We start from the raw sequence: 24,360 nt of genomic DNA, 5'->3' as shown, positions 1-24,360 counted from the left end.
ACATTGGGACCCCGCTTGGGATCCTCTGTTTCCCTCTCTGTCTGCCCCTCCTCTGCTCACACTTTCTCTCTCTCAAAAATAAATAAACATTACAGAAATGTGAACTGAAGGCATCAAAATCAGGGCCCCCTTCTGAGGAAAATAGATTGCATAGTTAGTGTGATGTTCTGGTGTTTATTTAGCTGGGCCCTGGATTTCATTCTCCTTGTTACAGCTCCTTGGCAGCTGACCAGCACAGGATTTAGCACTTGGGCTTGGAGTCACAGAGACTTGGGTTTGAAGGTTTCCTCCTTATTGCTGGTGTGACCATAGATGAGGTTATTTATGTTCTTCAAACTCCCATTTTCTTTTGTATAAAGTGGGGGCTGGTAATAGCACCTGCTTTCTTAGTGATGCTGAAAGGATTAAATGAAATAATTAAATGAAATAATTTTTGAACAAAGAATGATAGTCATAATGCTAGAGTGGGCAGCTCAATTTTAGCCAAGTGATGCTAACACATGGCCAGATTTTACTTGGCATGATGAATAGAAGGGGTCAGTGGCAGCAGCATAGCCCTCTTAAATATGGTAGAACAAAAGAACCCCAAACCTTAGCACACCAGTTATAAAAGGTTTCTGAGCCTTAAATTATGACTTTCCCTGTAGCTATCTAACACTCTCTCTCCTTCCCTTCACCCCAGCTGTGAAAGAGATGGTTATAATATGGAAAAATGAATCAAAATCTTGAATACATCATCCAAGGTGAGGAAAACTGCAGGGGTTGAACTGGAGTCTAGGGAAGCAGGAGCCCCTTTTTCTTCCCTATCTACACAGTGTGCAGAGACTATCTGTGATTAAAATTCTTAACACGATTTCAAAGTATCCCTTTGTAGGTAGATGACACGCAAAGGCAGCACAGAGATTGAGGTATGATCTGACTTAAGTGGCTCTTTTGTAAGAGCTCTAGTAACACTCCATAATGAATTTGATATTTACTGATACAGCAATGCATTCATTTGGCATTAATGGGCAGGGCCAGTGTGAAGTCTTAGTTATTTTCTTTAAATTCAGGATTTGGTACTAGGCAACTAAACTGCTGCAGAAGGAAAGAGATATGCCAATTTCAAAGGTACTTGTTGCCATACTATCTCATAGCTGAAAATAGAAGATACGAAAAATAGCATGAAACTATAAATATTAACTAATGACAATAATGATGATGTTACTAATAATACATTTTATTTGGATGATACAACTAGCGAAGGGAGATTTCCTGAAGTTATTTGCCTGCAAGATTGGCCAATATGACTCCCAAATACTTCTCCTAACTTATAAAATTATGGGGAAAATTTCATTGGGTATAATTCTTAATTAAGCTTCAGTAGGCTTCAAACCTCATACTACTCTTATCCCCAAACTCCTCTTTAGTTATTTCTTGAGCCCTTTGGTCAGGTCGTGTCTCATATGTGCTCTAGAATGAGCCACCTCAGATGTCTTTGTCTCCTTGTCAAAGGACCTTGACATTGCCTTCTTCCTGGTGGCCTCTATACGAATGCTTCCCTGCTGGTACAACTGCCCTTTCCTTGGTGGTGGGGGATGGGAAGGTGGGGTGGTAATGCTATCTTGACCATGCAGGCTGTTGTCTGTGGTAGAGCTGGCAAAGTAGTTCTCTCTCAGTCTACCATGAACATAGATCTTTCTGTTTCTTACATTAACCTGTCTCTTATAGGAGTTCAAAATCAGGCTATCAGGCTAGGTTTTTTGTGTAGATAGTAGGAAGGCAGGTAAAGATAGAGACCATGCCATTCCCTACATTGACTTTATCTGCCTCCTCCTAGGGGCCTGCTACAAAGCCCTTGTGACTATTACTTATGCAAATAAACATTGGTAAAATAGAAAGGATCATCTAGCTCCTTTAACCAAGAGCATCTGGATCCTGACTCCAGTATAGAGAAGGGTACCCCTAGGATGAAAAACTGATCAAGTCATATCTAACTATCATTTATCCTTTCATATGAATGAATTTCTAAGACATTTTTCTAGGACCATGCTGGACAGGAGAGGAACTGGAAAATATGGGTCACCTGAGATGGAAGAGATTGGGGTGGCAGGGCCAAATGTTAAGGGTACTAAAACCAGTTTTGATGACTTCAGAGTTGCACTATAAGATGGCCTGGCTTATTTTGACTATTAGCACAATTTATTTATTTATTTAAAAAAAAATTTTTTTTAACATTTATTTATTTTTGAGACAGAGAGAGACAGAGCATGAACGGGGGAGGGGCAGAGAGAGAGGGAGACACAGAATCGGAAGCAGGCTCCAGGCTCTGAGCCATCAGCCCAGAGCCCGACGCGGGGCTCGAACCCATGGACTGCGAGATCGTGACCTGAGCCGAAGTTGGACACTCAACTGACTGAGCCACCCAGGCGCCCCTTAGCACAATTTAATAAAGGTCAGGAATGAGGTGAATAACTGTGGTTAATGTAGGCCAAATAATGAAAGGAAAATTAAATTTAAGTATTTTTATGTGAGTGAGCCACTGGAGATGTTCTGTGTCAGTACTTGGCATTTCTAACATTGGGTCTGAATCAAGACCTCCTGTGAAAAATTGAGATGGCCATCCAGATCCTGATTACCACTCATTTGTTGATTATGAGCAGTATCCTCTCAAAAGTCATATATTTCCACCTTTTGTGCATGCATACATCTTGTCTACAGGTATGTGTCAGAGGAGAGATACTAATTTTGATTCTTACGGGAATACTGTGGTCATTCTCTGAGCTCTTTTTCTCTGGTGTCCAGGTTGCCTCTGCTCTAGACTTGGTCTCTGTAAGGAGCGGTAGGGGAGAAGGCACATGGGGACCAGGAATGACTTGTTTAAGCCTCATGTTTGCCTCACTGAGAGTCACTTGGCCTAACCAGATCATTTCAAGTGAAGTGAATGCAGAGAGGTAATGCAGACAATTGGAGACATAAGTACAATTAGGGCAAGGTTTCCTCCCTTTGTCATCCTCAAAATCTTTTTAAAAATTGGCTTTCTTCCCTTAGGGACCTTACACTTTAACAATTTTGTTGACCAAACAGCATTTATCAAGTAATAATGACTTTATTTTTCCTGTTTATTAAGATAAGCTAGGGATAACTGTGAATCAGAGTTTTTGATTGACAGATGATAACCAGGTAACCAGAGTTACTGATGATATAATGCCATAAAAATTAAAACAAAATAAGAGATGGGGCGGGTGGCTTAGTCAGTTGAACGTCCTATTTCAGCTCAGGTCATGATTTCATGGTTCGTGAGTTTGAGCCCCACATTGCGCTCTGGGATGACAACTCAGAGCCTGGAGCCCGCTTTGGACTCTGTGTCTCCCTCTTTCTCTGCCCCTCCCTTGCTCACACTATGTCTCTGTCTCTGTCTCTGTCTCTGTGTCTCTCAAATAAATAAATAAATATTTAAAAAACCCAGAAAACAAAATGAAAGAAAACCTGGTATGTATATTTATGTTTATTTTAGATATATATATATTTTTGCCATTAGGCTTTCATGATGCTAAATATAATTCACATGCCTGTTTCTGCTTTTACTCAATCTTTGAGGAATGCCAACATTGAGGAATGCAAGATGGAAAAACTTTCTGGGGTCTACCAGGGTTGAGGATATATGGAGAACCATATCATGCCTATGGAGACTTTTCTAGAGGGGATTTTGAACTTCAGCCAACATCTTGGGATGAATGACAAGGGGTATACCTATTCCTTGGGTATATTCTAGTTCAAAACTCTGTCCAAAGATCCAAAAGCTGCTTTCAAGCAACCAAGCCTGGTTCTTTAGCTGACTCTTTCCAACTATCCTCTTTCATTTAAGTTTCCAACCTTGATACCACAGAAAGAATATTGGATTAAAATGGTTTTATCCAACATTGGTGAGCTGGGTGAGCACATTCAGCCTGTCGTAATTTCCAAACAGTCCTTATTCATCAGACTTTTGAAATATGCCTTTTATCTACCTTAGGGACCTGAGGAAACATGTGTTAGGACATAGGTGGCACTTGAGTCACTTCCATAAGCACCTGGTATAAGTCCTCATCTCCACTTGCCAAACAGGAGAAAATTAGATGAATGAATTCAGCACTTTGCCTCCATGAAGGAAATGTCTGTGAAGATGTTTATACCTTATGAGTAACTTTAAGGGCATTCAATCTACAGAATCCTGTATCGTCTTTAAAGGGATAATGGAACAGGATATAAATTGGGGAAATAATTTGGATTACAATTTTTTTAAGTTTATTTATTTATTTGGACAGAAAGAAAGTGCAAGCAGGGGAGGGGCAGAGAGAGAGGAGGAGAGAGAGAATCCCAAGTAGGCCCTGCACTGTTAGCACAGAGCCCAGTGCTGGGCTTGAACTCACAAACCATGAGATCATGACCTGAGCCGATATCAGGAGTCAGATGCCTAGATTACAATATTTTTTAAGAGGACACATTAAATTATTGACCCTCTATAGTTAATTGAAACAGTTAAGAGACTTCCCATATGAATGGTTAATTTAAAATATATGTAACAAGCAAATACACATAAAAGACTTTTTTGCAAGTGATTGTGGTTCAACTGCCTATTTAAACCAAACATACATTTGATTGTTTTTAAATATTGATGCCTTTGCTGTTATTACAAAACACTGAGTAGGAGTTCACACAATGAGGGTGACATGTGAATGTGTCAAGCTAATGTCAAAACAACAGCCTTGAGCAGCATCGCAGTCTGACAGGTTTCAGAACGGAGTGACTGCTGACTGGACTACTCTGAGGCTGAATTAGGTCTCTCCTTGTAAGGACTTTGCTATTTTCTTGGGTGTATGCAGCCTGGAGTTATGTCAGACTTCACTGATTATATCCCTGTGTAGAGAGGGAGGGCATGAACTTTGCCAACAGGAGAGATGAATATGTATGGTGTTTTTCTTTGGATCAGGCTGACTGCGACCTCTGCTGAGAGGGATTGTGTGACAGTATGCTTGACTTTCTTAGCATGAGGCCTGCCAAATAAAGTATCTGGATTGTACCTCTCATATAAGCGCAATCAACCAACCAATGCTGGAATTCTTAGAGCCTAGAAAGCACTTCTTTTACTGTAGGGCCACTGAAAATACAATTTCCTTTTCCTAGAATAGTTCTGGCTCCCCTGAAACCAGTGTAAAACTGGTGCTATCTGACATCTACCTACAGTGTAAATCTTGGCCTAAATGATGTATCCTTAAGGACACCTTTGCTGACTTCCCTTTGGCACCCTTGTATATACTTATCACCTAAATACCCCATAACACCCTTCATTCCCCAAATGTGTGAGTCAGGTATCTCCAGGGGAATAGGACTAATAGGAAGGGTATGTGTGTGCTAGGGAGAGATAAGGAATTTGGCTCACAGGATTATGGAAGCATGGAGAGTCCAAAATCTGATGAAGTGGATTGACAGTCTGGAGACCAGGGATGAACCATTGTTGTGGTTCAAGTTGAAAGGCTGTCTGTTGACAGAATTTCTTCTTGCTTGAGGGAGGTCAGTCTTTATTCTATTAAGGCCTTCAACAGATTGGATGAGGCCCATCCAAGTTATAGAGGATAATTCACTTTGCTCAAAGTCCACCAATTAAAATGTTAATCCCACTCAAAATGTACCCTCACAGGAGCATCCTAAATAATCTGTGTACACAAATATCTGTGTACTAGAGCCCAGCCAAATTGACACGTAAAATTAACCATCACACCCAAGTAACATTAACCTATCTGTTACTGTTTATGTTTGTGAATGTTTACATTCCTCACTAGGCATTGAGGACATGGGGCATGTTTGTTTGTTCTGTTTTTGATATGTACCCCAAACTCAGCACAAGACCAAACACCAAGCAGACACTCACTGAGTATTTAATTAAGTCATTATTCATTCAACAAATACTTATTAAGTACCTATCCTGTGCTAGGTATTGCTCTCGTTGCTAAGGAGAAACAGTGAACAAGACAGGCAAAATTTCTGCCCTCTTGGAGCTTCCATTAAAGTGGGAAAATCTAAAAACTGACATGTTGTAATAGGAGTGTGACCTGATTTGACTTTTGTTTTTACTACTTTTGTTGCTACATTAAGTGGACTGTTAGGGTGGCAGAGGAGGGAAGGTTGGGAGCAGAGACCAGTGAAGGAGTCACTGAATCAATGTGGGTGAGGTATGATAGTGGCTTTGATGGGGTTGACAGAAGAGGAGGCAGTGAGGAGAGGTTAGATTTGGGACATACACTGAAGGTGGAGAAAACTTGCTGAAGTGATAAGAAGGTGGACTGTGTATGAGAGAGAAATCAACAATGGGGCCTAAATTTTGAGTCCAAGTAACTGTGGGAGTTCTGTTTCCATTTACTCATTGGGAAGCTTGGGGGAGAAGCATGTTTAAGTAGGAAATCAAAACTTTTGTTTTGGATGCGTTGAACTTGACATGTGTGTTTGATATTTGAATGGAGAGGGTGAGAGGGCAATTGAGTTTAGAAGTCTAGATCTCATGGGAGAGGCTTGTCCTGGAAATGTAGAATGCCTTTGGAGCCATAGGATGGGAGGTGATGATGCAGGAAGTATGCAGGGATATGAAGAGGAGGGTGCTGAGGGAGAAGATGTGCTCTTGGGTTTGGATAGAGGAGGAATATCTGAAAAAGAGACTGAAAAGGAGTGGCTGGAGGTAGGAGTAATAGCAGGAGGGTTTGGTGGCTAGGAGGGTGGGCAAAAAAGTGTTCAAAAGAAATAGAGAAATAGGGAGAGATCATCTCTGTTTGCAGTTGAATGAATGAATTAGGCCCCAGATTCTATGAAGCACTCAAATAACTCAAAGGATTATAAGCTTCAATATTATGTCCCTTTGCCTATTTGGGGAGGTAAACCAATCACACTTGACTGGAAAATATAGAAAAATATTTTTTGATATCTGTTTGATAGAAAAACATTTTTTTCCTCTTCTGGGATTAGCCACTTTGTGCTCCATGAGAAGGGGAGAGCAAATATATTTGTTTTAGCATTTATTGAGAGCCTGTTGTGTAACAGGCCCTGTTTAACCCTGAGTTTGGTCTGAAAATCAAGCTTTCTGGGCAGTTTTTCTCTCTGTCTCATTTTCCATCATAAGAAGACTGTGCAAATTAAGCACCTTAACCTGAAAAGAAAAAGAGAAGGTCCTTCTAGAAGTATATCACACAAAGGAAAGAAATCTGAAGTTCAGAACTCTAAGATTACTAAAATACTAAGCACAGAGTCCTATCAAGTGGAAAATGGGGATGATAGCGGATAGAACATCATTAGGTGAGAACATTTATTGAGCACTTACTGTGTGCCAGGCATTTTGTAAATACTCAGTATGTATTAATTTATTTAACATTCACAATAGCTGCTATTACTGTCATTCCAATGAGGAAACTGTAGCATTGATAAATTAGGAAATTTGCCTAAAAAAATAGCTTGTAAGTGATTGAACCCAGATTTAGATTTAGCTGTCTGGCTCCAGAGTCTGCATGCATAACCTTTATGTTCCATTGCCTCTGATAATCCCATGGGATAACTTCCATAAGAAGCATGAAGTGGTATCGGCTTGGGGGTTCCAGCTGAAGGTCTGGAGAATGGTGCTACCTACAATGGAGGTAGAAGCAAGATCTCTGAGATTTGATGACAGAACACTGGAAAATATTTTCAATGAGTAGAGATCTCTAAAGAGGTAAGTGGTGAGTGGTGTGCCTGCGCACGTGCACACGTGTGTGTGTGTGTGTGTGTGTGTTTTGTGTGTGTGTGTGTGTGTGTGTGTGTGTGTGTGTGTGTGTGTGTTGTGTGGGGAAAGCAGGAAAGTCTATCCACACCTGTCAGAGTATTTTAGCAATACTACTAGCTGCTCTGCCTAATTTGTGCTCCAATGCTTTGAAGAATAGGATACAGATTTTTCTAAGGAGGCAGGGTGATGACAGCTGAATTTCCATGTTACATGTGTAAGGGTTTCTTTGAGACAGGGATAATATTGGCAGCTTTGTCCATCTTGCTTTCTTCTGAAAATCTCTAAGCATACTCCACAAAAATATCTGTATGGTTATTTTGTCTGTGTGTTATCAAACCAGAAGGTTGATAAGAGGAAGAGAATGGGTGGAATAACAGGGAGTTCCCTGTAATGGAGAAACAAGGGATACTCACTTGTTCAGGAATTGGCATCACCCCTCCTGCAGTTGTCCACCCCATTGTTCTTTCTCACAGTATCTGGGTGAGGAGGGTGGATTCCACGTACCTGAGCTCTCAGAAGCAGGGCCTCATGCCAAGAGGTCTACCTGCCTTCTGTTCTCCTCTGCTCACTCAGTGGAAAGAAATCAGGCCTCAAAAGACTTGTTGCAGCTAAACAAGTCTCTGTTTTCATATTAAAGAAGGTCAAAATCATGGATGCCTCGTATCAATGTATTAAAGAAAAAACCTCACTCAGCTATTTATTTTTTTTTAAACAGGGAAAAGAGCTAGATTGCTAACTAAATAAGTGTTACCAGAATTCAAATAGGTGATAATTGCAAAAGGAAGTCTAAATGGGCTTTTATTTTGCATTGAAGAATGAAAAAGTCATTGGTGTTTCAGAATCATGAAGAGCCTAACCCTTTGTTTTCCAGGGTTCAGAGGAATCTTTTGAATTCTAAAAAGCCTGACCCATTGAACTGGGCTAGCTGTCTAATTTTCCCTATGTTTCTTATGTTCATAGATGGTCTTCACTTGCACCTCTGGTACTAGTCATAACAGAAAGCAATAATTGCATTACCCAAAACTATCTGCTTTGTTATAATGAGAAAATATTGGCTGGCGGATGCCTTTTTCTGTGGTGTCCCAACACCAAACCTTGCATCAAATACCTTGTTAAACTAGTTATCTTCAACACAGTTCAACCGACCTTTATTGGATTTTTAGATTGATGTACATCACTGTCCTAGTCCTTGAACTTATAGAGAGGGAGTCCGTTCTCTTATGCTTACTATATAGAGGAGGGTACAGGTACAAGTAACTTTGGTATAAGGCAGACTATGGACTGTAATGTAGTCATGTGCTGAGTGCATTGGGAAAAATGTATGGTGATAAAATAAGAGAATGCTAGGAACAATCATATATTAAGTAGATTAAATCATATATTTAATAAAATTGTATGATGAGGGTTGCCCATCAGTTGGTTAAGTGTCTGACTTCAGTTCAGGTCATGATCTCACAGCTCGTGGGTTCCAGCCCTGCATTGGGCTCTGTGCTGATAGCTCGGAGCCTGGAGCCTGCTTTGGATTCGGTGTCTCCCTCCCTTTCTCTCTCTCTCTCTCTCTCTCTGTGCCTACCCGCTCATGCTCTATCTCTGTCTTTCAAAAATAACAAACACTAAAAATTTTTTTAAATAAAAATTAAAAAAAAATAAAATTCTATGATGATGACCATGATTAAGATGGGAGCAAAGATGAGGCTTGAGATATATTTGGCCTATGATAACTAACAATAAATCTATTTCTTATCTGAAATCTGGACCACCACAGTAGTTTCTCCAACTTAATATTAGCTGGCACTTTTGAGTGCTTACTATGTGTCTATCTCTGTAGAGATAGAACAATTATTAGTCCCATCTACAGTGAAATAATAATATTATGCTTAGAGAGATTAGGCCACTTTCCAGTGCCATTGTACTAGTAATGATAAAACTGGAATTAGAAACTGGGTTTGACTTACTCTAAAGGAATTCCATGTTCCTATGTTCCCTGTTTGCATGTTTGGAATGGATTCACCAAGGTACACTGATCCCTAGTGCATAGCACATTCTATCCTAGTAAGACTGGTGAGAGTTGTGATGCCAAACTATTTTTCCTCAGGTTTCCTCATATCACAAAAGAAATAATGAAATTGTCTTGGGCCAAAATTTAAAATTTATTTTTAGTCATTTGTGCCAGAGGTAATTTCATGCTAAAAATGGCAGTGTCAGAAGCATGAGCTGGGTATGGGATACTGGTTTTGTCATTGCTTTTTTATAGCTTGTCCTTGCAGAATGTTGGAATTCTGAAAGAAGTAGGAATATAGCAAACAATATGATAGCTAATTAGTAACTAAAGGAAAGTTCTATAACTTCGGTTAATAAAATGTAGACCTTTTAATATGTTTATTTATTATTATTATTTTTTTAATTTTTGTTAACGTTTATTTATTTTTGAGACAGAGAGAGACAGAGCATGAATGTGGGAGGGCCAGAGAGAGGGAGACACAGAATCTGAAACAGGCTTCAGGCTCTGAGCTGTCAGCACAGAGCCCGACGCGGGGCTCGAACTCACGGACCGCAAGATCATGACCTGAGCTGAAGTCGGCCGCTTAACCGACTGAGCCACCCAGGCGCCCCATGATCTTTTAATATGTTTAAAACAAAGGGTCATTTAAAAATGTTATTCTGAACATGAAGACATGTAAGGCTGTCCATTGGAAAAGTATTGCAATATGAGATTTGGCCTGACTGCACGCTATCATTTATAAAACAGTGATTCCGTTGCATTTATGAGATTGTGGTGAGAGGCTTCTCACTTGCTCATCCAGAAATTACAAAGTCAGGTAATTGTTCAGTTTTTTCAATGTAAATGTAGTCTCTAATCTGATTGAAAGACAGTAGACTGGGATTTGGGTTTTAATTTTGCCACTAAGTTATTTGCCAGTTTGTTTCTTTCTCTGTCCAGTGGATGTGAGGGCACTCCGATTGTGATATTGGAAATCACGGTTTATTCTGTTTAGATGTTTCACTGCTTCATGTGTATCTTTCACTGAGAGGAAGTGCATTCTGTGACTAAAGCTCAGCTGTGAAATGGGAGTAATAGTACCTATCTACCCACAACATTACTGGGAGTTATCAGTGAGATAGTGGTTATGAAAGCTCTTTTGCTAAAAGTATACTTACTGTGAGGCTATGCATATTGCCAATAGTAACTTCTATTTATAGCATATTCACAGATTTATATTTTTCATTCTCACACCATCCCCTGAAATAGGAAAATGCTTTACGGATGAGGAAACTGAAGCACCTAGTGATTTTGTGACTTACTGGCTATTTGAGAGTAAATTAGTAGAATTAGAACTGGACCACAGCTCTCCTAACTTGCTTCTGGGCACTGTCCCCTCCAAATGTGGTATATGATTATTTTATTTTGCATCACAGAATAATGGAGAACAAGAAAATTGAGAGTTTTTTAAAGTGGTTTTTCAAATGGCCTGAAAAACAAAAAATATGTTTTTTCCCCATTTAAAGCAGACTTTTGGAGACTCATATTTATTGGAGGAAACAGGGCCATTCAAGAGGTAATTCCTCATGGTGTTTGATTTTACTTTTTGGTGGGCAATTGCCTTTTTGTTTGTTTGTTTGTTTTTTACTCTACAGTAGGAAAATATTACTATTGTAAGTGAGGGATGCAAATGTGAAAACAGGCTCTCAAATGAAAATTGTATGGGATACTTAGCATTTTGAAAAATATTTGAGTCATTATGTTGCAGTTCTAAAATTGAATCAATGCTATATTTAATAAGGCACAACAGGCTATGAATTATTGCACGTTAATTCATACCCAGTGTGTTGCTAGGCACATGGCTAAAATCTGAGTACAGTCAATGCAACTAAACATGAATACACCATAATTCACACACTGGAGGGGCCCACTGTAATTATAAAATGCTATTATAAAGGGTTATTTCAAAATATTTAGATATGTTAAGTTTTATACCTACATTATTCATGATATATGGTATTCTTATAAATTTAGAATTTATAGAATTTATAGAATTTATAGAATTCCCCTTTTCTCAGTACCATAATTCCAAGATTTACATGTTAAATCCTAGATCTCCATTTTTCTCATCAGTAGGCTCTTTAAGGCTAGAAATATTATTCTGTGGTTTCCAGTTTTCAGTTGGGAAGAAACAGAACTTTCTCTAAGCAAGAAGTGTCATATGAAGCTGTGTGAAGCAACATTTTGATTAAGGTGGAATAGTGAGGAGCTAAAAATTCTACTGAAGTTTCACTGGAGATAAAATGATGGTCAGGCTGGAGGGTGTGGTTGGGCTCTCCCAAGAGGATGCCACTGGGCACTGAGGAATAGGAAAACAGAAGGAAGCCTGAATACTGGTTCCAGGTATATGAGGAGAGTGCATGAGAGTAGGTTAAAGGAGTGATTGCTCTGGCCTGCTTTTATTTTTAACTTCACAAACTATGATTTACATTTAATATTGATAATTGTTGATGAGGAACTTTAGGAAAATCTAATTCCACAAATATTTACAGAATATTTATATTATTTATATAAGGCATCCTGAGGATCTATCTCGGCATCACTTCCAGTGACCCAGAAATGTAACAGAGGCTGCTGGGATTCTAAGTCAGAGAGCTCTGTGTCCTTACCCTCACACCTAAGCATGAGGCAAAATAAATGTTGGTGTAATATGTGCAATAAAACTTCATTTTTACATATCACTTAAAAATTATGTTGTTTAATAAAGAAGAAGTGTTTGACTTATATTTTCATACTCATTGATACTGGTGTAGCTGAATTTGTTAAAATGAATAAGAGGAGAAAAGTTAACCTTTTATCTCCAATCATTAGTTACATAAGATTTTATTTTTAATTATTATATAGAAAAAATATACCAGCCTCTTATTTTTTCCTGAAAATCTGTTTTGTTCTTGCCTTACAATATTAAATTGTGATTTTATTATTTATATTATTGAATTACATTGTAAACTTTATAAGGCAAGATATTAACATAATAGCTAGGCTTAAATACTATTAAAAGTCAAACAAGGAAGAGTATTGCTAAAATTAATGAACCGACTTCAATTTACATTTCTATTACCAAGACTAATTGTAAGATCTTCTTCCTTGATTAAAGTCCTTGGTAAATAAAAATATGTTCAAATTTTTTGAGTGTTTGAATTGTTCATGTATTACAGGAAATTAGACTTGACCAAGACATATGTCTATTCAGACTAAGGATGGAAAAATGAACTTCCTTGAACAATGAGCCCTATAGACACAAACTAAAGATCTATGTGGTCTTGGTCATACACTTATTAGTTCTGATTTTTAATTGTACATGTTGTATTGAAACTTTAACCATATTAAAACATGTTAAAACTAGGTAGATCCCCCCCAAAAATCTACAAATAAGAACACTGTGCTTATGATGCTAGTACTGTTCTCAGCCTAATGTAATGGCTCTCAAACCCAAAAGAGCATCAGAATGACCTGGAGGGCTTGATAAAACACAGATTGCTGGGCCCATCCCCAGAGTTTCTGATTCAGTAGCTCTTGATGGGGCTCAATAATTTGCTTTTCTACCAAGTTTCCAGGTGATGTTGCTCTTGCAGGTCTGGGACCACATTTTGAGAACCATTGATGAATTTCTTTGAATTATAGTTACTGTTTTAGTTGATGCTATTAGCACACAAGTTGGTATTTATGGAGCCTGGCAGAGATAAATTGAGTCTGTGATTTATTTACTTGATGACTAATAAGGCAAGTTAATAGGTCTAGATTGAAAGAAGAATGTTCACCATAGGATATTTTCCAAGTTTCTGCCCCTTTTGAGTATTAATAGGTCGAAGGCTTTCAATCACAAATGCCATTCCTGGTTTATGAATGGCTTGTTTTCCAAAGTTTGTTGTTTCTTTTTGAATGTTCCACAGATGGCAGAACTAACTAGCAAAAGAGAAAAACTAGCCTATTAAATCCCATGTGTCTCAACCGCAGCACCAGTTGAACTCTTATTTTCCATTACTTCTAAGGAAATATGGGTTTTAAGTTAATAATTAAAATTTATAAAGCAAATTAAAATGTCTAAAGTGCTTTCATATTTATGTCCCATTTGATCCTCACAATAATCCTATGCAAAAGATCTTCATTATAATGACTTTAAAGATATGTTCTGCATAAGGTCGTGCATTCAGTATATAATGGAGTTTGGATTGGAATTCAGGTTCTTTGATTCTAGACCCCATGCCCTTTCCACTTGCTGTAATATGTCTAAGTGTCACCTAGGACATTGAGACCCTGGGAATATATGACTATGCAGGAAGCCCCAACCTTTGAACCTGTCTGGTTTTTTATTCTTCCCACCTGAATTTCCTGGATTAGTACCTATTGATCTTGGACTAGATCTCCTACTTATTCCTTTATACCTAATCTTTGACACTTTTCTATTTTAGCTGTCCTTATTGGATTTGACCTTTATTCACTGGGGTAAATTTTATTTCCCCTTTATGTTTAGTAATTCAGGTTCTGTTGTAACCTCAGAAGTGTTTAAGAGAAGACTTAGATTTCAGGCAAGAACTTCTTTGCCTGTTAATTCGGAGTCAGAAAGTCCCGTGAATAAGTCTATTTTTGAGGTTAAAATGCAACATAGAGGATAAGGAAGACTGAATAAAACATATGTTCTTGAAAAGCAAATATTCTCTCACTTAGTATCAACAGAGAGTCCTCCAGCTTTGATTGAGAAGATTGACCATTATGATGGTAGACGAGATACATTTCTAGTGTTACTGATTAATTTATGAAAAAGCCAGATTATTACGACTATGACAATATTTGAGGTCCCCACTTAGTCCAGGGCACCAATGCATAAACATATGGTTTGCAGGTCCTTTGAGATATTAGTTATTGGTTAATCAATTATGTTACAATATCAGGTGCTTGTTGCCAGCTAAGGATGCCAGTCTTACAAGGCACATTCCTGGTATTAAGAAGACTCCAGATTAATAGTCCTCAAGGCTATGTTTTTTCCCCAATATACCTCTTGGATCATATAATCTTCAGTTGTCCAAAATGCCAATTTTACAAAAACTATGGTAGAAGACAAGTAAGGTCCCCAGCAGCCTCAATTAGCACAAATATAAGTACATACCATTAACATGAAGAAGAATATGTGGCATGTCTGTCTGATTAAAGAAACACCAGTGATGAAGGCAGAGTGGTGCCACCAGAAACAAGGGGGCCGAGATCGCCTTCAGGCCCATGGAGAGTTAATATTAGCCCTCTTCAGACATGAAAAATAATAATTAAACACTGCTTGTCAATTAATGCCAACTTAAAGAAAGGCCCTACACTTAGATTAAGTGAGGAGCACGGGTTGCTTGAGAAAAGCAAGAAAGGAGGAGGGAAAAGGGTGTAAAATAATGGAAGAGATAAGGTGAAAAAGAATAATTAAACACACATGTACTTTCACAGAGTTAGGGCACTCATATTTCTAATTAGAATTTCAATGCAGGAGCCCAATTTAACCTTAGGGAGTCTTTATATTCATGTCACTGTTGTACACAGCAATCAATCCAACGCTGGCATCTTACTTGCAAGTTGAATTTTCATACTACATTAGTGGAGCCCCAGTCTCTTTGTATCTTTAATGGATATTTTCTTTTTTAGATCTTTAGTGTGTGTTTTGTCTTCTAGAAAATTCTGTTCTAGGAGGAACAATAGCCATTTAGATACTGAAATTCAAAAGGGTCAGTGGCTTCTTGACATTAACCCATTTCTTTCTTGACAAATGCAGTCATGGTTTCGAATTATCTTCTATCATTTCTGCTTGAGTGAAGTTAGAGGAATAATCCATGTGTGTTCAACAAAACAGCCTGGTGCACTAGGCAGTGAATGGTAAATAGAAGAATCCAGAATTCTGTCTCCTATTACTTACTGTATAGTCAGCAGTTAATAAGCTGCCTTGTAGTTCACTTCCTCCCAAACCTCTGAAATGGAATTTTGACTTTCCTGTCTTTCCCTTCTATGGTCCGCAGCAGATTCAGGTCTACCTAGCATTTTCTAATTCTGGAACATATCACAGAACCACCATCTATCACTCTATACAGCTAAAAGGTCAGTGGTTCTAGTCCTCCGTCTTACCAAATGGGAAACTGAAACCAGAGAGGTTAAATGTTTTGCCTCAAATCAAGTGGCTCAGGAGGAAGTGATTTTAACTCATATCATGTAGTGTAGATCTCAGCACATCATTAATTCCTTTCAAGCAGGAATTTATGACCTCCATGATATATATTACTTTTTAGACAGCCCTAAACTAACACTTCTATACTAGATCAGATCTAAGTATTAGCCAGGCCTATAGTTTGTCTCCAACAATATCAGTAAGGGGATATTTTGTTCCTACTCCTTCCTCAGAGTCCTGATTTTCATCTGAGCTCTCAAAAACTACATGTTTATTGGCCTTCCCATCGCAGTATGTGTATGGTTTTTTAAATTATTTTTAGTTTTTTAAAATCTAATTTTTTGTCAAATTGGCTTACATACAACACCCAGTGTTCATCCCAAAAAGTGCTCTCCTCAATGCCCATCACCCATTTCTCCTCTTTTGTGGTTTGCCTCACTCCTTCTCTGTTTGTAACTATTTCTCTTTCCCCATGGTTTTCTGTTAAGTTTCTCAAGATCCATGTATGAGTAGAAACATATGATATCTGTCCTTTTCTGACTGACTTATTTCCCTGAGCATAATATCTTCCAGTTCCATCCACATTGCTGCAAATGGCATGATTTCGTTCTTTCTCATTGCCAAGTAGTATTCCACTGTATATATAAACCACATCTTCTTTATCCATTCATTGGTTGATGGACATTTAGGCTCTTTCCATAATTTAATGATTGTTGAAAGTGCTGCTATAAACATTGGGGTACATGTACCCCTATGCATCAGCACTCCTGTATCCCTTGGGTAAATTCCTAGTAGAGTATGGTCATGGTTTTGTCAGGCTCACAGTGTGAAGTCAGAATCAGGAACCAATACAGAGCCTCAGTAAGTTTACTAACTCAGAGCAATGATAATCCACAGAGAAGTGCATCCTGTGTACTTATCTTAATCACAAAAGATTATGAATCAGGATAATAGGAACTGATGAGGATATTGGCATGGAACCCAAGACATCTTCTGTTTCTCAGTCTAAAGAGACTGAAGGAAACATTGGTCACTGCCTAGAAACATGGGCTGGGCAGCTAGGCATAGGCAGAGCTAGTGTTGGACCATACTCTGTGGTGGGTTTTGTGAACTAAGACAAACAAGTAATCCTTCCAACTGCTGGCCAACCCTGAGATGTGAAATTTTCAATGCTAATAATTCTTCCTAAAGTTCTTTTTGTACAGTTTAACTGGATTAAGGCATTATGATTTCTAATAAGAAAATTTGTTAGAATCTTAGACATTATCTGGATTCAAAATATTTTTCTCATTCAGGTTAAGAGAGTTGAAATCTACTGATCGTCTTTGCACGTTGCCAAGTGGAGAGGTGCAGCCCAAGAAACAAGCAGATAAATGTTTCGATGAGGTGGAGGGAAGAAAGCTTTGTGTGGTGTTCAGGTCCATGGGTGCTGAATGGAGGGAGTTGAAGAAGTGTCTGAACCTTAAGGATACTGAGACAGTATCTGAGGGTGATTCTGAAAGGGCAGTGATAGAGAGGAAAATTGGTCAAAGATAAATTTATCCTTGTTCATAATTTTTTTTGGGGGGGGGGAAACGGGAGCTGGGGGGAGGTTTGGAGTTGAGTTTACCAACTTACTCTTGGAAAAGGCCTTTATCTAATCTTCAGCCCCATGTTCACCATATACCTGTTATCTGTCTCTACCCCCCACCATTCTGTAGGGAAGTTCCAATAGAATTACTTACAATTAGGTGAGAACCAAATCAAGGAAGCTACAGGTACACCAATAAGATGCCTTAGATTATTTTTCTTCTTACTTCTTCCCAGCCCTCTCTTCCTGAAGCCTAATTATTTACATTGACTTGAAATGTGTTGCTTACCTGATTTGCAATTTCCATATTGTCTTGAATGTTAATTTTCTCTGTGGAGCTACTTCCTCTGCCCTGATGTGATCTCTGGACCTGGTATAAACATGTGCTTTCTAAAAGCGGATTAGGAAGCAAGGCAAAACAGGCAACACTTTCCAAAAAGTTTCTCCATTTAGATGGAGATATCTGTATATGATCTGATAGACACAATGCTGATACATACCAAATCATTTAATTGCAATATTGCAATATAGAACTTGGCATTTGAACCCCTGAGGACAGGATCTGTGTTTATTTCATCTTTTATCTCAAGCACTAGCTCACTGCCTGGCATATTGAAGAAGCCAAATAAATATTGATCTGAACAGTTGTATTCAATTCACTACTAGAGAAGTACTTGCTGAGTTCCAGGTAGTGGGTAGGAAGTAAAGTTAAGCCACACATTGTGTCAAAGCGTTTACAAGTTTGAGTAAATGAAATGCACATTATAATAGAGGTTTGAAGAAAATGCTGCAGGAAATGAAAGTGGTAGGTAGTAAATAAAACAAAGGACAGGGAAAGGCTTCATGGAGGAGGCATCTGAGCTGAGCCTTGGAGGATGAGTTGAAGTTGGAAAGGTGATGGAGTAGGATAGAGGAGAAAGGAACAAGATAAACTTAACCAGGATTTAGGAAAGTTCTAAACCATAATTTAAAAAGTGTCTTGAGAGGAGGAAAAGGAGATGTGTGTGCATTTGTGTGTGTGTGTGTGTGTGTGTGTGTGTGTATGTGTGTGTGCACATGTGTGATAAATTCAGAAAGATATATGGTAGAAAACTTTGGATGACTTGGTTTCAGTAGATAATGGGAATGACTCTGTCACAATTGTGCTTTACATGCCAATAGTACATAGAATAAATTAGAGGGTGATAAATCAATTATGAAGTTAATGCAGAATTTAGGCCGGGGACAGTAAAGGCTTGAAAAATGGTATGGCAGCTGCAAATGTAAAGGAGGAAGTGGATTCAAGAGCTAGTATAGGGACACAATTAAGAAAAAACAACACACTTGCAGGCCAATTGAAAGAGGATGATATGCAAGAGCAGCTATCAAAAATGACTCATGTTTTACATCAGCACAATAGGAGGACCTGATGACAGTAACTGAAATAAGGAAAACAGGAAAGAAAAGTTTTATAAATTGGAAAATTGAGCACGTGGCCAGTTCTGGTAAGATGGAGCTGGAATGAATAGGTACTGGCCTCCTTGTCCAACTCTCCTGTCTTCAGTTCCAGTCATCTCTGCCACACTGAGGAGTTCCTTGGCTCTGTGCAGAATGTGGAAGGTGTGAGCAAGGCCTTCACTTAGGTGGGGGAGCAAGCACAAAACCTTTGCTCTCAGCCTGAGGAGAGCTTGCAGATTACAACAGAACACTCAGGAATTAGGACCAGAATGCTGGGCATCCTGAAGAAGGCTCAGCTTGTGGATGATCCTTGGGTCACCCTCACCTGCCTCCCAAGGAAGAATAGCCCCTCCCCCTAGCTCCCAGGAGCTGGTGGTGGGGGGAAGCTTAGCACGTAAATGTAGACTCCCCACTCTAAAATCTGTAGAAACCCTAACTTTGACTGTCAGGGAGGATCTTCCTTCCAGTGCCCAGGTAGCAAACTGACAAATTGACTTTTAGAGATGACCCATGGAAGCAGGATGCTTCTGTTTAGGGCACCCCAAACTCTGGATGTGAGATCTGAGAGTGAGTCAAGTTGGCAAAGAAAACTAGGGGATCTAGCAATGATAGAGGAAGAGGAGCATACAGAATATGTAACACCTAAAAAAAAAAAAAAAAAAAAAAAAAAAGAACCGCTGGTGGTGACTGAAAACAACTTGAACAAAAATTGCTAAGAGAGCTTGAGGTTCGAATATAGTTTAAAATCTTTCACATCCTGGGAATTAAAAACTCATAATTTTTGAATTAATAAAATTAACACATAAATTTAAAGAGAAGATAGTCCCCCCTGAATTCTTAATCACTGTTTGGGAAAATTAAATGGAAAAAAAGACACCTGAGAATAAAAATAGGAAGCTAGAGAAAATAGGAGGGAAAAGATAAGTGATTTCTGAGGACAGGTACAGGGCGCTCAAAATACAAATAATAGAAGTTCCATAAGGAGAAATAAGAATCAATGGAGAAGAGGCAATACTTGGACAAATAAAATAAGACAATTTCCCTGTGTTGAAGGAAGATTTGAGCCAGAGATTCAAAGGACTCACTGAGTTCCAGGCATGATTGTCAAAACCACCACCACCATCACCACCTAGGCCTAGTCTGATAATTTTTCTGAGCTCAAAGGATATAAGGAAAATTGTATACACTTCCAGAGTGAAGGATCAAATTGTTTTCAAAAATAATAAGAATTAAGCTGTCAATCAGCCCTCACATATACAACACTGGAAGATAGGAGACAATAGAAGATATCTAAAGATTACCAAGAGAAAAGTAGGCAATCTAAGAGTACTAAATCCAGGCAAGATACTCCTCACTTGTTTGGGCAAAAGAACAGTATTTGAGGATGCATAATAATTCAGAGAATGTATTATCTACATGCTGAATCTGGGGAGAATATTCAAGAAAACCTCTAACAAACAATAATTGAATGAAAAAAGATGAATATATATGTGTAAGTGTGCGTGTGTCTGTGTATGAATAGATAATTATAGCATATTGGGGACAGGTAATGTAAATACTACATAAGGATACTTGAAATACAAATAATATGACTAATGCAAGCTTTAAGATTTGGGTGTGACACAGTGAGATGGGGAAAGAGGGAAGTAACGTATTCTAATGTATAATGACTTGATCTAATCATCAACATGGATCCTGTTTTGTTTACAATTTTGACATTTTGTTCCTCATAGACTTTTTTGCATTTAATTTTGATTTAAAGAAATGTTGCATTAAAATATCATTTATTTTGATTATTGAGTTTTTTGACAGCCCCTTAAATATTGTGCCCAAGGCAAGTGCCTCATTTACCTTTCCCTGGTCCTGGTCCTGCCAGCAAAAGTAAGGAAATAGAAAAAGAAAACAATAGTTGCATAAAGCCACTTAAGAAGAAAGCTTTAAGAAGGATTATCAGCAGAATTAGCATAGGATAAGGTCTGAGTAGAGGTCATTGGGTGTGGTGTTGGGTGAGCTATGGTAACAGTAGCAGTAATCTAGTAGAGGTAAAGTCTAAATGGGAGGTTAGAAAGTGGAGGCAACAGATATAGACAATGATTAAGTAAGGTATTGCTTTTATAAACGAGAAAGCCAGTTATTAACAATTCCAACAAGCTTTTGTCCTTGAGGATGACATCATGAAAATTTCCTAGGAAATTACTTGGAGTTAGAGCATCACCAAAAGCAAATGGCTCCCACTCATCTTTGGCTATTGAGGCAGCTCTGAGGATGAAGATGGTCTTTAAAAGAAACTTTCTAGGAAGTCCATGTCTCCTTAGACGTATCATAACCAGGAAAACAACACAGGCTCTCAAAAATCATTGTTATCTCACTCTCAAATAGGTATCCACGACTATGGAAAATGATGTGTTCTCCTTTCTTGTACATCCTTCATTACACACATGCACTTCTGAAGGAATAAAAATAGGGAACTTTGACTCTTTTTTTTTAAAGGCCCTCTTCAGACCATACTCCATTTAGGACTTGCTCTTCCTGTAAATACTCTGAGAAGGGTTGCCAAGGAAACCTGAAACAAAGGCGACTTCATGCACTCAAAGCAGGGAAATGCATCAGCACCTCAAATCTTTATACATTACTGCAGATTGACAGTCTCCTTCCTTTCTCTAACTGGAGTTTTAAAGAACAGCCTTAAAGCACTTCACATTTTTTTTTAAAATCTGGGATACAGTAGATAGGGAGTTTTTCCTCTTATCTTCTGGCTACCTTTCAAGTGTTTTTGCCATTATTTCACAGTTTATGTATTCAAAAGTAAACATTACAATAATAGCAACTTTTCATTTGAAAAAAAATGAAAGGCTTAAATAAAGAAAATGTAGTTTTCATTTCACATTGACTTCTATAGTGCACCTTTAAGAAATAGTACTATGTCTTATATATTGATTTTAGAACTCCTAAGGCTAGTGTTGTTATCAGTGCAAGAGATCCTCTGTTGCTCCTCACCAGAGTATATAACCCAGCAACCTGCTAACATCTCAAAATCTTTTTCTTAATCTTTTTTTAATTAAAAATTATTTATTTATTATTTTTAATATTTATTTATTTTTGGGGGGGGAGGGGCAGAGAGAGAGGGAGACAATCTGAAGCCGGCTCCAGGCTCTGAGCTGTCAGCACAGAGCTCGAACCCACGAACCATGAGATCATAACCTGAGCCTAAGTTGGACACTTAACCAACTGAGCCATCCAAGTGCCCCAAATTAAAAATTTTTTTAAAGTTTGTTTGTTTGTTTGTTTATTTATTTATTTATTTATTTATTTATTTATTTATTTATTTATGAGGTGGGAGAGAGAGAGAGAGAGGCTAAGAGAGAGGGAGGGAGGTAATCTAAAGCAGGCTCCATGCTATCATTGCAGAGCCCCATGTGGGGCTATCTCACAAACTGTGAGATCATGACCTGAGCCGAAATCAAGAGTAGTACGCTTAATTGACCAAGCCACCCAGGTGCCCCACACTTCAAAATCTTTTGAATACAAATTGGCTGATTGTCAGAGTTAATTGCCGTAACTGAATATGTGTCATTTTCAACATTGCAAATTGATACATTTGGTTTAATGAAAAAGACATCATAGTTTTAGAACAGGAAGAATGTGTTATATTAGGCAAGACTCTTTGGGAGGAAATAAAATGCTTATATTTGGCTAGTTGCATGGGCAATGCAGGGCTATATGAAAACAAACAGGTTTTTAATAGGTTTTAAAATAGAGTGTGATTGGGTAGCAAGGACCTGGGAAAAGTTAAGGAAGAATGAAGGGATATAAAATAAGAGTGACCATTTGGGGTTTGGTAAAGATGGTCACTAACATAGTATCAGAATCTGTGTGTGTGTGTGTGTGTGCGTGTGTGTGTGTGTGTGTGTGTGTGTGTGTGTTTTCCAAAAGGCCAAGCTTTTCTTGCGATCATCTTGTTCTGAAGGGCACCATTTTTTTTTTTTTTTTTACTGTATCTTGCCCCAAGGTACTATTTTTGAGAAACTGCACAACCTCCTGGGAAGAGATGAATGTGATGTTGTGAGAAGCAAAGGGACTGGATACTAGCCACCTGAGTCAGATGGAGGCAGCTCAGAGACGTAGCGCTTCAGGAGGTGTGGCAGCTATCATGTGATAATCATATCCTTGGAGAATCACAGATTCAGAGCAGTACCTCTTGCCTTACAATGCCCTAGGGTGTGATTATCTTATGATAACCATCTTAAAGATGTCTTTTTTGCTCAATTAACACATACTTCCATGAAAATTAGCTATCAAGATGAGTTACAAAATACAGATATTTAACATGACATGTTAAAATAGTGCAGATGTCTTCATCCAATTATTACAATTTGCACTCTGGACAAGGAAAACTACTTGGATGAGTGATTCAACTTGCTAACATTTACAGGTTTTGTAATTGTATATGATTACCAGATTTCTTCATATTGGGCAAACTGTATTTTCGCCGACAGAGCTGTGTTTTTGAAAGGCAGACCTAGGAAGGTTTACATAAGTGTCTTAGGCTCTCCGTAATTTGTTCTGTTTGGACCTGCCCTTTTACAAAACTTCCCCAGGGATTCCAATACATTTTCTCATCCATTCTGTGGCATGCATTGAGAAGGAGCCAGGCCATTTGCTTTTTGAGTGTTTGCTGGCAGAGAGTGAAACACACTTGTCATGAGTGCACATGGGCTGGGAATATTTCTTAAGAATAAATGGAGCAGCAATATGAGGAAAAGTTTGTGCACTGTAGAACAAGTCAGTGTTGATCTGAATTCCTCCTGGTTCCTGGCAGAGCACTGAAATACCTCTAAGGCCTGTGGGTTCCTTATCTGAAAGTGGGCAAATTCATTCAAATAATCTCTAACTTCTTTCCAGTTTAGAACTCTGTGCTTCTGAAGTGAAAATACATGCAACCTCTGATAGGTGAAGATGTGAAATGGTTAGATGTTTCCTAAACTGTGTGTCTAGTTAGTAGTTTTCAACCAGAGATGGGACAGTTGACAATGTCTGGGGACATTTTTGATGGTTGCAAGGAGGGGAAATGCTACTGGCATCTAATGGATTGAAGGCAAGGATGCTGCTAAACAGCCTACAATTCACAGGACAGTTCCCCACTCCCACCTGTCCAACTCCAGCAAAGAATTATCCAGGTCCAGATGTCCAGTGTTTAGATTGAGAAACTTTGGTCTAGGGCAAGTTCCTTAACATCTCTAATCCTTAGCTTCCTCATCTGTAAAATGGAGTTGATAATATCAGCCTAAGAGAGTTTCTGTGATGATCCATTGACACAATGTATGTAAAACAACTAGCACTACCTGGCACATGTGATAGAGACTCACTAAGTGTCAGCAATAGTCATTATTGTTTTAATTAATAGTGCCAAT

At 38.5% G+C, this 24,360-nt stretch overlaps 1 long non-coding RNA gene across 4 annotated transcripts in view; it reads left to right on the top strand.

Moving 5' to 3' along the window:
* LOC123386035 overlaps positions 1–24,360 on the top strand; it is a 141,081-nt gene that overhangs the window by 27,021 nt on the left and 89,700 nt on the right. For 2 of the 4 annotated variants that reach the window (XR_006599489.1, XR_006599487.1), the window contains exon 4: positions 7,569–7,711. The exons of 1 other annotated variant lie outside the window; for it this stretch is intronic. This is a non-coding gene — a long non-coding RNA (uncharacterized LOC123386035). The remainder of the gene's footprint in view (positions 1–7,568; positions 7,712–24,360) is intronic. One more of the 4 variants, XR_006599488.1, reaches the window with a different exon arrangement.

This window comes from Felis catus, chromosome B3, assembly GCF_018350175.1.
Source record: "Felis catus isolate Fca126 chromosome B3, F.catus_Fca126_mat1.0, whole genome shotgun sequence".
In the NCBI taxonomy this organism is placed as follows: domain Eukaryota; kingdom Metazoa; phylum Chordata; class Mammalia; order Carnivora; family Felidae; genus Felis; species Felis catus.
This window is presented reverse-complemented; position numbering and strand designations above follow the sequence as displayed.